The 15,468-nt window shown below is 44.1% G+C and overlaps 1 protein-coding gene across 2 annotated transcripts in view; it reads right to left on the bottom strand.

Moving 5' to 3' along the window:
• RAI1 (retinoic acid induced 1) overlaps positions 1-13,639 on the bottom strand; it is a 118,045-nt gene extending 104,406 nt beyond the window's left edge. For both annotated transcript variants that reach the window (XM_040440998.1, XM_040440999.1), the window contains exon 1: positions 13,474-13,639. The gene's annotated coding sequence lies outside the window, so the exon portion shown is untranslated. The remainder of the gene's footprint in view (positions 1-13,473) is intronic.
• Positions 13,640-15,468: the final 1,829 nt, after the last annotated feature.

Here is a 15,468-nt window from a genome sequence, read left to right as displayed (position 1 = left end):
GCTCCCTCTAGTGGTGGCTGGATATATTTGCATTCAGTAATCTCCTGAGCTCCCCCTAGTGGATGTTGTATTTATGTATACAGTAAGCTCCTGAGCTCCCACTAGTGGTGGCTGTATATATCTGCATGCAGTAATCTCCTGAGCTCCCCCTAGTGGATGTTGTATTTATGTATGCAGTAGGCTCCTGAGATCCCCTAGTAGTAGATGTATATATCTGTATACAGTAAGCTCCTGAGCCCCCCCTAGTAAATGTTGTATTTATCTGTATACAGTAGGCTCCTGAGATCCCCCTAGTGAATGTTGTATATATCTGTATGCAGTAAGCTCCTGAGCTCCCTCAGTGGGGGCTGTATATATCTGTATACAGTAATCTTCTGAGGTCCCCCTAGTGGATGATGTATATATCTGTATTCAGTAATCTCATGAGTTCCCCCTAGTAAAGGCTGTGTATATCTGCATGCAGTAATCTCATGAGCTCCTCCTAGTGGTGGCTGCATATATCTTTTTACAGTAATCTCCTGAGCTCCCCCTAGTGGAAGCTGTATATATCTACATGCAGTAGGATCCTGCGCTCCCTAGCACTTCCTAGTGGTGGCTGTATATATCTACATGCAGTAAGATCCTGCGCTCCCTAGCTCTCCCTAGTAGTGGCTGTATATAACTTTTTTAAGTAATCTCCTGAGCTCCCCCTAGTGGAGGCTGTATATATCTACATGCAGTAATTTCCGGTGCGCTCTAGCTCTCCTTAGTGGTGGCTGTATATATCTAAATGCAATAAGATCCTGAGCTCTCCCTACTGGTGGCTTTATAAATCTGCATGCAGTAAGATTGTGAGCTCCCTCTAGTGGTAGCTGTATATATCTATATGCAGTAAGCTCCTGAGCTCCCCCTAGTGGTGGCTGTATATATCTGTATGCAGTAAGATCCTGAGTTCCTCCTTGTGGTGGCTCTATATATCTATATGCAGTAATCTCCTGAGCTCCCCCCTAGTGGTGGCTGTATATATCTGTATGCAGTCAGTTCCTGAGCTCCCCCCTAGTGGTGGCTGTATATATCTGTATGCAGTAAGATCCTGAGTTCCTCCTTGTGGTGGCTCTATATATCTATATGCAGTAAGCTCCTGAGCTCCCCCCTAGTGGTGGCTGTATATATCTGTATGCAGTCAGCTCCTGAGCTCCCCCCTGTTGGTAGCTGTATATATCTATATGCAGTAAGCTCCTGAGCTCCCCCTAGTGGTGGCTCTATATATCTATATGCAGTAAGCTCCTGAGCTCCCCCTAGTGGTGGCTGTATATATCTGTATGCAGTAAGATCCTGAGCTCCCCCTAGTGGTGGCTGTAATATTCTGCATGCAGTAAGTTCCTGAGCTCCCTCTAGTGGTAGCTGTATATATCTGTATGCAGTAAGCTCCTGAGCTCCTCCTTGTGGTGGCTCTATATATCTATATGCAGTAAGCTCCTGAGCTCCCCCTAGTGGTGGCTGTATATATCTGCATGCAGTAAGTTCCTGAGCTCCCCTAGTGGTGGCTGTATATATCTGTATGCAGTCAGCTCCTGAGCTCCCCCCTAGTGGTGGCTGTATATATCTGCATGCAGTAAGTTCCTGAGCTCCCCTTAGTGGTGGCTGTATATATCTGTATGCAGTAAGCTCCTGAGCTCCCCCTAGTGGTGGCTGTATATATCTGTATGCAGTAAGATCCTGAGTTCCTCCTTGTGGTGGCTGTATATATCTGTATGCAGTAAGTTCCTGAGCTCCCCTTAGTGGTGGCTCTATATATCTATATGCAGTAAGATCCTGAGCTCCTTCCTAGTGGTGGCTGTATATATCTGCATGCAGTAAGTTCCTGAGCTCCCCCCTAGTGGTGGCTGTATATATCTGTATGCAGTAAGATCCTGAGCTCCTCCTAGTAGTGGCTGTATATATCTGTGTGCAGTAATCTCCTAAACTCACCCCTAGTGGTGGCTGTAATATTCTGCATGCAGTAAGTTCCTGAGCTCCCCTTAGCGAGGGCTGTATATACCTACTAGGTTTTCTGGGCTGGTTTTCTAGCCTCCATATGAAATCTGCAATTTGATTAGTCGCAATGGGTAACATCAATATGTTGCAGGTTCTCCAGGGCCTAATTACATGGAGTCCTGACAGTTGAAACCTGTGTCCCGCAGCTTTTAGAGAAACATTCCAATAATCCGGCATGATCATGACAAATGATTTAAAATTTCAAGCACGGCCTAACAATTACTCCCTGGATACTTGCCAAAACTCCTGAACTTTCTTGGACTGTCACTCATTTTTTAGAGACAATCTTGGCAAATTCAAGCAGTCCTGGGCTAAAAATGGGTGTGGGTTAGGGAAGCTACACCCAGAAGTGGGTGCTCCCAGGTGGGTTTGTGTCCCCGAATTTACCAACGTCGGTGAGTATGGACCGTGTCATCTCAGTTACGAGGTTGATGTTCCCATCCTTTCCTGCAGGTTCTGATCCAATCTACATGAGACTAGGCCTGGATTAGCAGAATTTCTGGATCAGGCGCCGGATTATAGGAATGAAGCCAGAAATACAGTTTTATATGGCGTCGGAATATTGCTGATAATTTCTGTCTTTTGTTTTATATATAGGCAGCTGGAGATACGACGGCGACGTGGCGGTGACACCATGTACTGCGCGCTACAAGCGATAGAGTTGGCAGGCTTTGGTGTACTCTGTTAGCTGGCAGCGCACGGTGACACCGCCGCGCCTGCATCCTACTCACAAAAGGGAAAGAGACTTAAGGCAGCAGCTGCAGACGCCGCTCTGAGACCTCCACATGGACGCCGGGCTGCGGGTACCAGCCCCAAGGACGGTGACGGCACATCTGCCTGGCAACGGAAAAATCTGTCGGCGGCGCAGCGTTATCAGCCCTGGATCACAGATGAGAAGGCGGCGAGCGAGACAAAGCTGCTTTGTAGGAGGCGAGCGTTTAGCTCTGCAGCAGAATGTCCTGCTCATACCATCATCTCCCCGCTGAGATGCGCTGAACTCTGTCAAATGATTCAGAAGCTCCTCCGCGTCCTCTGCAGTCTGGCGACATAATGGAACGCGGCCTGGTGCCCGCGACTAGGCTTCAAAATAACCTTAAAGGGCATGAACCCTATTATAACAAAAAACTCGGTCAATTACAGAGACGTCAATCTGGGGAAGCCGGGCAGAATGGGAATGGCCTTCTGTGGGAGTGGCATGGCTATTCAGACCCCTATATTAATATCAAACCCCTGACCTCTATATTAATATCAGACCTCTATATTAATATGACACCCCAGACCAGACCACTAAATATATTCAGCCCCCAGACCAGACCCCTAAATATATTCAGCCCCCAGACCAGACCCCTAAATATATTCAGACCCCAGACCAGACCCCTAAATGTATTCAGACCCCAGACCAGACCCCTAAATGTATTCAGACCCCAGACCAGACCCCTAAATATATTCAGCCCCCAGACCACTAAATATATTCAGACCCCAGACCACTAAATATATTCAGACCCCAGACCAGACGCCTACAATTTCCTAGTGGGCCGATGCCCAGGGGGCCGCTCAAGTGTTCCTCTCTGTGAAAATCAAGTACTCATATACTTGTCCAGCGACCACAAATATCCTTCTGAATTCAACTGCTGTGGCCCTCATCTCACCTCTTAAGCCCCCTGCTCCATACCTTAGTTAGAGAGGAGGAGGCCAGCAAATGGCATCTATTGATGGCCACCACAGAGGGACGGCTTTTGGGGCAATATATTGTGCTTCAATGTGGATAAGGTTCTGATGGGATGGGATTTTGCACTATGGTATTGCTGACCCCACCTACTTGTTGCCCTACCTTCTGTCATTTGGATCCACCTACAACATGGGACCACTTTTAGGTTTTTTCCAGGACCACTTTAAGTTCCCAGTCCGCCTTTGGACCCTCTAAATATATTCAGACTCCCTATATTAATTTCAGACCCAAGACCAGACCTTGGTATTAATATCAGACCGCAGACCAGACCTCAGTATTAATATCAAATCCCAGACCAGACATCAATATTAATATCAGACTCCAGACCAGACCTCAATATTAATATCAGACTCCAGACCAGACCTCAATATTAATATCAGACTCCAGACCAGACCTCAATATTAATATCAGACTCCAGACCAGACCTCAGTATTAATATCAGATCCCAGACCTCTATATTAATATTAGACCTCAGACCAGACATTTATTTTAATATTACACCCCAGCCAGACCTCAATATTAATATCAGACTCCAGACCAGATCTCAGTATTAATATCAGACTCCAGACCAGATCTCAGTATTAATATCAGACTCCAGACCAGACCTCAGCATTAATATCAGACTCCAGACCAGACCTCAGTATTAATATCAGACTCTATGCCAGACCTCAGTATTAATATCAGACTACAGACCAGACCTCAGTATTAATATCAGATCCCAGACCTCTATATTAATATTAGACCTCAGACCAGACATTTATTTTAATATAACACCCCAGCCAGACCTCAATATTAATATCAGACTCCAGACCAGATCTCAGTATTAATATCAGACTCCAGACCAGATCTCAGTATTAATATCAGACTCCAGACCAGACCTCAGCATTAATATCAGACTCCAGACCAGACCTCAGTATTAATATCAGACTCTATGCCAGACCTCAGTATTAATATCAGACTACAGACCAGACCTCAGTATTAATATCAGATCCCAGACCTCTATATTAATATTAGACCTCAGACCAGACATTTATTTTAATATAACACCCCAACCAAACCTCAATATTAATATCAGACTCCAGACCAGATCTCAGTATTAATATCAGACTCCAGACCAGATCTCAGTATTAATATCAGACTCCAGACCAGACCTCAGCATTAATATCATACTCCAGGCCAGACCTCAGTATTAATATCAGACTACAGACCAGACCTCAGTATTAATATCATACTCCAGACCAGACCTCAGTATTAATATCAGACCTCAGACCAGACCTCTATATTAATATTAGACCCCAGACCAGACCTCAGTATTAATATCAGACTCAAGACTAGACCTTAGTATTAACATCAGAACCCAGAATATACCTTAGTATTAATATCAGACCCCAGACCAGACCCCATAAATGTATTCACATCCACTAGATCAGCGATTGCTAACCTTTTACAGGCCGAGTGCCCAAACTGCAACCCAAAACCCACTTATTTATCACAAAGTTCCAATATAGCAATTTAACCTGAATACTACAGTCTAATCTAGTATATCCTCTAGCGCTGCCTGCGCCGTCCATAGTGCGCCCTGCGCTGATGAAGGGCAGGAAAAGGCATATTGGTACACCATAGACTTTTTCCAGGGCGAGGGTGCCCACAGAGAGGGCTCTGAGTGCCGCCTCTAGCACCCGTGCCATAGGTTCGCCACCATTGCACTAGATTAATATCAGGGGTAAGTGGCCATGATACAGGAGGCGATATCTCGGCCTCACATAACGCCCGATGATGTGACGATTATTGCCCTCGGCAGTTTCTCCTGGCGTTCCGGATCACCAGGTTCCAGATGACAGGAATCGCACAGTCTATAATATCTCCTGTAAGCGTCGCCCTGATGCAGCAGAGTGTGAACTATTGCTTTCTGTTATCAATCATTCCAGCAAATGTCATCTAAAAGTGACTGACGGCAACGCGCTTCAGCGGTCCTACAGACAGGCGGGACGTGCGCAGGAGAACATTTATCCGCCTCTTGTAGATTTATGTGCATTCTGGCCCCTGTGGTGTTTTACTAAGGGCCCTCACGTTGTGGAACCTTTAATTGTCCATTCAGTCCCAAGAGTAAAGAGCAAATTCACCTACAAGGAGCGGTCACCCATGCAGCCGGTGCCCATGACAAGAGGGGTGCCCCCCCTGAGACTGGTGCCATCCCCCCTTTCCTATGGGTCATTTGAACCTGCATAGGGCTCCACCTCTACAGTAATACTTCCGAACAAGTGAGGGGGGGATCCAGAGGGTAATACCGCCCCATATCTGCTTTAGGAGGTGAGAAGGGAATGCTCGGGCAATAAGCCATGGGCCTGGGATGTTGACGTGAAAGCGTGAGGCAGACCAGCAGGGGGCCACATTTTGGGTTTGCTATGAAGCCCCCTCTGTACTCCACTGCCGCAATAACAAGTCTGCACTGCTGTATCATAAAAATCCCGCTATCAGAGCCACGGCAAGACTTTATGGAGCGGGCAGAGCTAACAGGAGACCCCCTGCTTTATCCAGAACCCCCCCCAATCAGACACGGGTTAATCCAGGTGAATCTCTCGGTGTGCGGTTACATCCGCCTGAGAGATGGGTTTTGTGGTGAGATCCATGGATTTCTCTGCCCAGGAACTCCCGAGGACATGATTTTAAGCCGCAGCCCTACTGTGCCTGCCTCTGATTACCGCGAGCATGCTAGAAATTTAACCCCTCCAGATCCACTTCCATCCCGAGCCAATGTGAAAAAGCTAAATTGCACTGCTGATTCTATTCTCAAACAACAGGACTCGTAAAAGACAAAGCGCCATATACTATATCATATCTTACTGCTATGTGCACGGCAATGTGGGCAAGTGCAACCAACTAGCACCTTACAGGGTCAATGAGAGACGCCAATCATTTACATTGTGGTACATAGGAGGCAGTATTATAGTAGTTATATTCTTGTACATAGAAGGCAGTATTATAGTAGTTATATTCTTGTACATAGGAGGCAGTATTATAGTAGTTATATTCTTATACATAGGAGGCAGTATTATAGTAGTTATATTCTTGTACATAGGAGCAGTATTATAGTAGTTATATTCTTGTACATAGGAGGCAGTATTATAGTAGTTATATTATTGTACATAGGAGGCAGTATTATAGTAGTTATATTCTTGTACATAGGATGCAGTATTATAGTAGTTATATTCTTGTACATAGGAGGAGTATTATAGTAGTTATATTCTTGTACATAGGGAGCAGTATTATAGTAGTTATATTCTTGTACATAGGAGCAGTATTATAGTACTTATATTCTTGTACATAGGGGGCAGTATTATAGTAGTTATATTCTTGTACATAGGAGCAGTATTATAGTAGTTATATTCTTGTACATAGGAGGCAGTATTATAGTAGTTATATTCTTGTACATAGGAGGCAGTATTATAGTAGTTATATTCTTGTACATAGGATGCAGTATTATAGTAGTTATATTCTTGTACATAGGAGCAGTATTATAGTACTTATATTCTTGTACATAGGGGGCAGTATTATAGTAGTTATATTCTTGTACATAGGAGCAGTATTATAGTAGTTATATTCTTGTACATAGGTGCAGTATTATAGTAGTTATATTCTTGTACATAGGAGCAGTATTATAGTAGTTATATTCTTGTACATAGGAGGCAGTATTATAGTAGTTATATTCTTGTACATAGGAGCAGTATTATAGTAGTTATATTCTTGTACATAGGAGCAGTATTATAGTAGTTATATTCTTGTACATAGGAGCAGTATTATAGTAGTTATAATCTTGTACATAGGAGGCAGTATTATAGTAGTTATATTCTTGTACATAGGAGGCAGTATTATAGTAGTTATATTCTTGTACATAGGAGCAGTATTATAGTAGTTATATTCTTGTACATAGGAGCAGTATTATAGTAGTTATATTCTTGTACATAGGATGCAGTATTATAGTAGTTATATTCTTGTACATAGGATGCAGTATTATAGTAGTTATATTCTTGTACATAGGAGCAGTATTATAGTACTTATATTCTTGTACATAGGGGGCAGTATTATAGTAGTTATATTCTTGTACATAGGAGCAGTATTATAGTAGTTATATTCTTGTACATAGGATGCAGTATTATAGTAGTTATATTCTTGTACATAGGATGCAGTATTATAGTAGTTATATTCTTGTACATAGGAGCAGTATTATAGTACTTATATTCTTGTACATAGGGGGCAGTATTATAGTAGTTATATTCTTGTACATAGGAGGCAGTATTATAGTAGTTATATTCTTGTACATAGGAGGCAGTATTATAGTAGTTATATTCTTGTACATAGGAGCAGTATTATAGTAGTTATATTCTTGTACATAGGAGGCAGTATTATAGTAGTTACATTCTTGTACATAGGAGCAGTATTATAGTACTGTAGTTATATTCTTGTACATAAGAGGCAGTATTATAGTAGTTATATTCTTGTTCATAGGAGCAGTATTATAGTAGTTATATTCTTGTTCATAGGAGGCAGTATTATAGTAGTTATATTCTTGTACTTAGAAGCAGTATTATAGTAGTTATATTCTTGTACATAGGAGGCGGTATTATAGTAGTTATATTCTTGTACATAGGAGCAGTATTATAGTAGTTATATTCTTGTACATAGGAGGCGGTATTATAGTAGTTATATTCTTGTACATAGGAGCAGTATTATAGTAGTTATATCCTTGTACATAGGAGCAGTATTATAGTAGTTATGTTCTTGTATAAAGGAGCAGTATTATAGTAGTTATATTCTTGTACATAGGAGCAGTATTATAGCAGTTATATTCTTGTACATAGGAGGCAGTATTATAGTAGTTATATTCTTGTACATAGGAGGCAGTATTATAGTAGTTATGTTCTTGTATATAGGAGCAGTATTATAGTAGTTATATTCTTGTACATAGGAGCAGTATTATAGTAGTTATATTCTTGTACATAGGAGCAGTATTATAGTAGTTATATTCTTGTACATAGGAGGCAGTATTATAGTAGTTATATTCCTGTACATAGGAGCAGTATTATAGTAGTTATATTCTTGTACATAGGAGGCAGTATTATAGTAGTTATGTTCTTGTATATAGGAGCAGTATTATAGTAGTTATGTTCTTGTATATAGGAGCAGTATTATAGCAGTTATATTCTTGTACATAGGGGCAGTACAATAGTAGTTTAATAATGTCCATACCATGTATCTCATGAATAATTTATGCTCCACATCAATATCAATAATGACTGTAATTGCCTTTTAAGAAGAAATTGGACACTATAGTACACCCCCCTCCACAGAAGAACATGCAATCCCAAAAATATTTTTCAGACGCTACTCGGAGCTGTTTCTAATATTATACCTCCTTCCAGTTCCCTCTGTACAGACTTATGTCATTTTTTTTTTTACTGCAATGTGCAAAGCTCCAGACTGCAAACCGCAAAACAACTGTGCGCTGCTGACCGAGCCGTCCCCTCTCAGGAGGTTACAGACCAGGCCATTTGGCCTCCCCAGACTGCTGCCTGCTAATGCCTCATGTTCCACTGATCTAATCCCCAAACAATTAGGCTGTCTGAGAATTTGACGGATTCTGGAGTGATTGCAAATTGTGGGGCGCCAGCCAAGTAGGGGTTAAGAATATATATATATGTTTTTCATTCCAGATATTTCCATCCGCGCTGAGGCACTCAGCCCTCTCAATTAAAACCGCCAAGGATAAAAAAGTCCGCTTAGTGTTACTGAGAGATTCCAGTATAGATTTCCTTTGCTCGCCTCAAGGGAATAATAAAAGCCGTCTAGTTCTTTTATCAAAGCCTCCTCACTCCTCTCTCTCTGGGGGGAGAAGGAGGCTAAGAGCGAGGCGCACAACCGACAGCTGCTCACATGAAACAGCTGAGAGCGACTGGACGGTAACCCGCTGACCATACAACACCCGCCCGGGGAGTAACTGGTTAAAAAATAAATCCATGCTTCACACGCATCTATCCTTTGTCCTGCCTTATTTTTCAGGATGGAGATAAGCGGCTGCCAGACACACCTCGCTTATCTCAGTGTAAGGAGTGCAGGGGTAACAGATGCATCCTGCCCCTGAGGGATAGGCCGCAAACGCCTGATAGGTGCGGGCCTCATCCCTTGGACCCTCACCTCGGAAGAGAAGGGGGTCCATGACCCCTTATTTGAAGTGGCCAACAGGAGGTAAATAATATTCCTCCCCAGGACCTTGACTGATCTGGAGAGAGACGCCAGGTATACCACCCAGATACTGTCCATAGCAACCAAGACTGGAGATACAGTCCATAGCAACCAAGAATGGAGATACTGTCCACCATAGCAACCAAGACTGGAGATACCGTCCATAGCAACCAAGAATGGAGATACCGTCCATAACAAGCAACACTGGCAATACTGTCCAACATAGCAATCAAGACTACAGACACTGTCCATAGCAACCACAACTGGAGATACCGTCCATAGCAACCAAAACTGGAGATAAACCATAGCAACTAAAACTGGAGATACCGTCCATAACAACCAACACTGGCAATACTGTACATGAAAGCAACCAAGACTACAGGCACTGTCCATAGCAACCAAGACTGGAGATACTATCCATAACAACCAACACTGGCAATACTGTCCACCATAGCAACCAAGACTACAGACACTGTCCATAGCAACCAAGACTGGAGATACTGTCCATAACAACCAACACTGGCAATACTGTCCACCATAGCAACCAAGACTGGAGATACTGTCCATAACAACCAACACTGGCAATACTGGCCACCATAGCAACCAAGACTACAGACACTGTCCATAGCAACCAAGACTGGAGATACTGTAAATAACAACCAACACTGGCAATACTGTCCACCATAGCAAACAAGACTACAGACACTGTCCATAGCAACCGCAACTGGAGATACCATCCATAGCAACCAAGACTGGAGATAAACCATAGGAAACAAGACTGGAGATACCGTTCATAACAACCAACACTGGCAATACTGTCCACGATAGCAACCAAGACTACAGACACTGTCCGTAGCAACCGCGACTGGAGATAAACCATAGCAACCAAGACTACAGACACTGTTCATAGCAAGTAGCAACCATGGCTAGAGATGCCATCCATAGCAACCAAGACTGGAGATACTGCCCACCATAGCAACCAAGGCTGGCAATATTGTTCATAGTAACTAAACAACCAAGACTAGAGACACTGCCCATAGCAACCTAGAATGTCAATAGTATCTATAGCAACCAAGGCAGGCTATACTCTCCATAGCAACCAAGACTAAAAATTCAGTCCATAGAAATGAAGACTAGAGACACTGTCCGCGCCAACCAAGACTAGATTGCAGCACTCATTTTCCGGGTCAAAAGAGTATGAGGGAAAGCATCTGATTGGTTGTCAAGTGGCCCTCCACTGGTATGTACCCATGATCCATTAGTTTTCCTCTAAGATCAGAAATCCCATCCACTGATTGTTTATCGCGTCGGCCTCTGTTAGTCTTAGGCAAACTAAAATCAACGTCCTGACATATCAGAGGCTCAGGCTACTGCTCTGCTTCTCCCCATGCTTTATACCGCAACTGTGCTTTCTCAGATAGGCTCCCGCATATAAGCACAAGCTCTGCACGATGTTAGTTTATGAAGAGATGAAGAAACCGCCAGAATAGCACATAGACTGAGGGGAGGGGCTTCAGTAAGGGGAGCGGCCTAGACCAGGAGGAGGGGCCTATAGACCAGTCATAAGATGGGCAATTTTTAACCTGATTATCCCCCATTCTTCCTCGGGTAAACCGTTGATATAGCGAAAAATATCAAGTATAGGGTTCACCGCGAAGAGCTCGAAAAATATGAAAGCAATCATTTACATTGGTCAGAAACCATGATTTGATTTATCGATCGGCTCTGGTTTTAGGAAGTGAGCATGACTCCAACTGGGCGACCAGCCCCCCCCCCCTTTATAACAGCGCCATTATAATATACATATGTAAATACCAAGCCGCCATATACTTCCCCTTGGCGGAAGCGCCACCATACATCAGGATTGCCCTAAACGACTCCAAGACTTTTAACATTGGGAATTTTTATTTATTTACGGGAGTCCCCTTTAAACTTTATATATATATATGTGAGTTTTTAGCGGTGAGAGCTTCCCGCCGCCGTGAATACTTCCATCCCACACATCTTCCTGTAATTCCATATAGAGCAGCCGGATGGAATGGCAGCCACAAATATACACACCGTAGGCAACGCTCCCAAAGGTAAAAGCCGTCCCTGGCGGGCGCAGCAAATTAGGTCATTAGCTGCGCTCCCCCGACACCTCTGCACCGCGCAGTAATATATATCCGTATACCAGTCACAGGTATAGTCCCCTCCCCCTGCTCCGCTCACACCTGCCACCACCGGCGTTTTGTTCCCAGGGGTCGCCCTAAATTCAGGTCACAAATCTGTTAACGTCACCGAATTTCCTGCCGGTCCCTTATCCCAATATATGCGACCTTTGCCCTTTATATGTAGGACGCTTCTATAAAATATATAACATGTATAAAATTTTTAGTCCTAACTACTAAATTTGGGCAAAACTGACATTAACCCTCATATCTGGATACGTCACACTGATGGAAGATGAGATACGGGGAGCTGTTTGTAAGGCAACTCCCGTATGTATACATTATATTAGGGTCACAGGGTGAGGGCAGGTTGATATTTGGGGTCTAAGCAAAAAAAAAAATAATCAGGTAGTGAACCTCGCATTCTCTTCTCTGTCCCAGGAAGCTGAGATATGGGATGCTGTTTGTCACATATATACCCTAGGGGGCCACCAGTATATTTTCTTCCCCTCCTTTTTTTTTGGGGGGGGGGGGGGGGGGGGGGGGGGGCTTCTTCACATTGGAAAAAATAAAACTCCTGGTGACGTCCTCGTCTCTGGTACATGGTCCTTACAAACAGCTCCCCGTATCTCAGCTTCAGTCAGTGTGACGTGCCTGGATATGAGGGTTTATGTCAGTTTTGCCCAAATTTTGTGGTGAGAGCTAAAAAAAAAAAAAAAAAAAATAAATATCCAGACACGTCACACCGACGGAAGCTGAGATACGGGGAGCTGTTTGTAAGGACCATGTACCAGAGACGAGGACGTCACCAGTTTTTTTTTCTTGCAGTGTGAAGAAGCCAAAAAAAAACTAAAAAGGGGGGGAAGAAAATATACTGGTGGCCCCCTAGGGTATAAACATGACAAACAGCATCGCATATCTCAGCTTCCATGGAGGCAGAATACTGTAACAACCTGATTTTTTTCGTTCTTTAAGGTGTTTGGACCCCAACTATCTGCCTGCCCTTACCCTGTGACCCCAATATTATGAATCAACAGGGACTAAAGGGGGACCCCAAATTAGGAGGCACAGCGGGGCAACATCAAACAGCAACAGGGGCGATGGAGACTCAGCCCCGGTAACTTCTGGCTGTTTTGGGACTACAATGCCCATCATCCCTGGCTGTGACTCTGTCACTCTGCGCCGGCGTATATCTGGGCACCCAGCATGACATCACTGACCAGACACGGATAATCTGAGCTGGGGGTGCAGCCTGCCCCCGGGGATAGGCAGCAGGGCTGGAGAATGGTGCACACAGAGCAGGACTAGAACCCAGCCCTCCCCAAAATCAGCACTCACCTCCCAGCCCCCCGGAGAGCCTCTCTTCTAGGTGTCTCGGGCTGCAGACAACCCCAGGCCATGTAGGGTCCACCAGGCACTGGTTGCAGAGGAGTGGAGGCAGCTGGCAGTGCCAGGCTCACAGGTGAGGGGTAGTGCCAGGCTGCAGTCTGGAAAGCCCTGCTCCTTCTAGCTCCTGTACAAAAGGCTTCCGGAGGAGGCTGCAAGGAATGGAAGGGGGAGCCAGGCGCCCTGTCCAGGCCAGCAGCGCCCCCTGGTGGCAGAACCTTGTACTGCAGCCAGCTTACTGCAAGCATGGGCACAGTGGTCTGTAAGAGAACTGCAAGTGCCAGCAGGAAAGCCACAATGATGGGGAATGTAGTGTTTGATCAGACTGTACAACATAGGATAGGCTTAGATACACAATATAACACTGTACACATGCTAGACCTGGACAGACTGAAACAGCAGCACACACAATAGGTTTAGGTACAGTGCAGCAGTATCACACATGATAAGTTTAGATACAATGAACAGTATCACACATGATAAGTTTAGATACAATGAAGCAGTATCACACATGATACGTTTAGATACAATGAAGCAGTATCACATACGTTTAGATACAATAACGCAGTATCACACGCGGTGGATACGCTGCGGAGTGTCCGTACAGATTTGGGGTGGAGTATATGTAGTCCATTACATTCCCGGATAGTGGAGGGGATTTTTACGTTTTCTCATCCAGGTGCGGCGTAAAAAAAAAAATCTGCAGCGGAAATCGACCTCCAATCCGGACATGAAACGCACAACAGATGGATTTACGCTCCAGATTTTGCAGCTCGGATATAATTCTTTGTAGCTCATGGGGTGAAATCTGGAGCAAAGTCCCTGGAAATCTAATATAACACATGCAGATTCTGCGGCGGATACACTGCAGCAAAATCTGCCCTGTGTGTCCTGCCTGCCGCCTAAGCTTTGGTCATTGATACCGAGATGTAGGTCACTTGTTTTCAGAGTGCTGTGCATGGCACAATTTGGGGCACTGGAGCTGTCACTTTTTCAGGTGCTCTGGCTGTCTCCTTTTAGGGTGTTGCGGGCTAGTGTTTTCTTTGACTGTGCTGTGGCTGTCTCTTTCTTAGGGTATGGTAGTAAGTTAGGGTGCCAGAATTGTAATTTTTTTAGGATGCTATGGCTGTCACTTTTTAGAATGCTGTGGCTATCTCGTTTTAGGATACTATGGCTGTCACTTTTAGGGATACTGTGGCTGTCACTTTTAGGGATACTGTGGCTGTCACTTTTTAGGATGCTATGGCTGTCACTTTTTAGGATGCTATGGCTGTCACTTTTTAGGATGCTATGGCTGTCACTTTTTAGGATGCTATGGCTGTCACTTTTTAGGATGCTATGGCTGTCACTTTTTAGGATGCTATGGCTGTCACTTTTTAGGATGCTATGGCTGTCACTTTTTAGGATGCTATGGCTGTCACTTTTTAGAATGCTGTGGCTATCTCGTTTTAGAATACTATGGCTGTCACTTTTAGGGATACTGTGGCTGGCTATTTTTTTTTTAGGATACTGTGGCTGTCTCGTTTTAGGATACTATGGCTGTCACCTTTTTAGGATGCTGTGGCTGTCACTTTTTAGGATGCTATGGCTGTCACTTTTTAGGATACTATGGCTGTCACTTTTTAGAATGCTGTGGCTGTCTCGTTTTAGGATACTATGGCTGTCACCTTTTTAGGATGCTGTGGCTGTCACTTTTTAGGATGCTATGGCTGTCACTTTTTAGAATGCTGTGGCTGTCTCGTTTTAGGATGCTATGGCTGTCACCTTTTTAGGATACTGTGGCTGTCACTTTTTAGGATACTATGGCTGTCACTTTTTAGAATGCTGTGGCTGTCTCGTTTTAGGATGCTATGGCTGTCACCTTTTTAGGATACTGTGGCTGTCACTTTTTAGGATACTGTGGCTGTCACTTTTTAGGATACTATGGCTGTCACTTTTTAGGATGCT

The sequence above is a fragment of the Bufo bufo genome, chromosome 7 (genome assembly GCF_905171765.1).
Source record: "Bufo bufo chromosome 7, aBufBuf1.1, whole genome shotgun sequence".
Lineage (NCBI taxonomy): Eukaryota > Metazoa > Chordata > Amphibia > Anura > Bufonidae > Bufo > Bufo bufo.
This window is presented reverse-complemented; position numbering and strand designations above follow the sequence as displayed.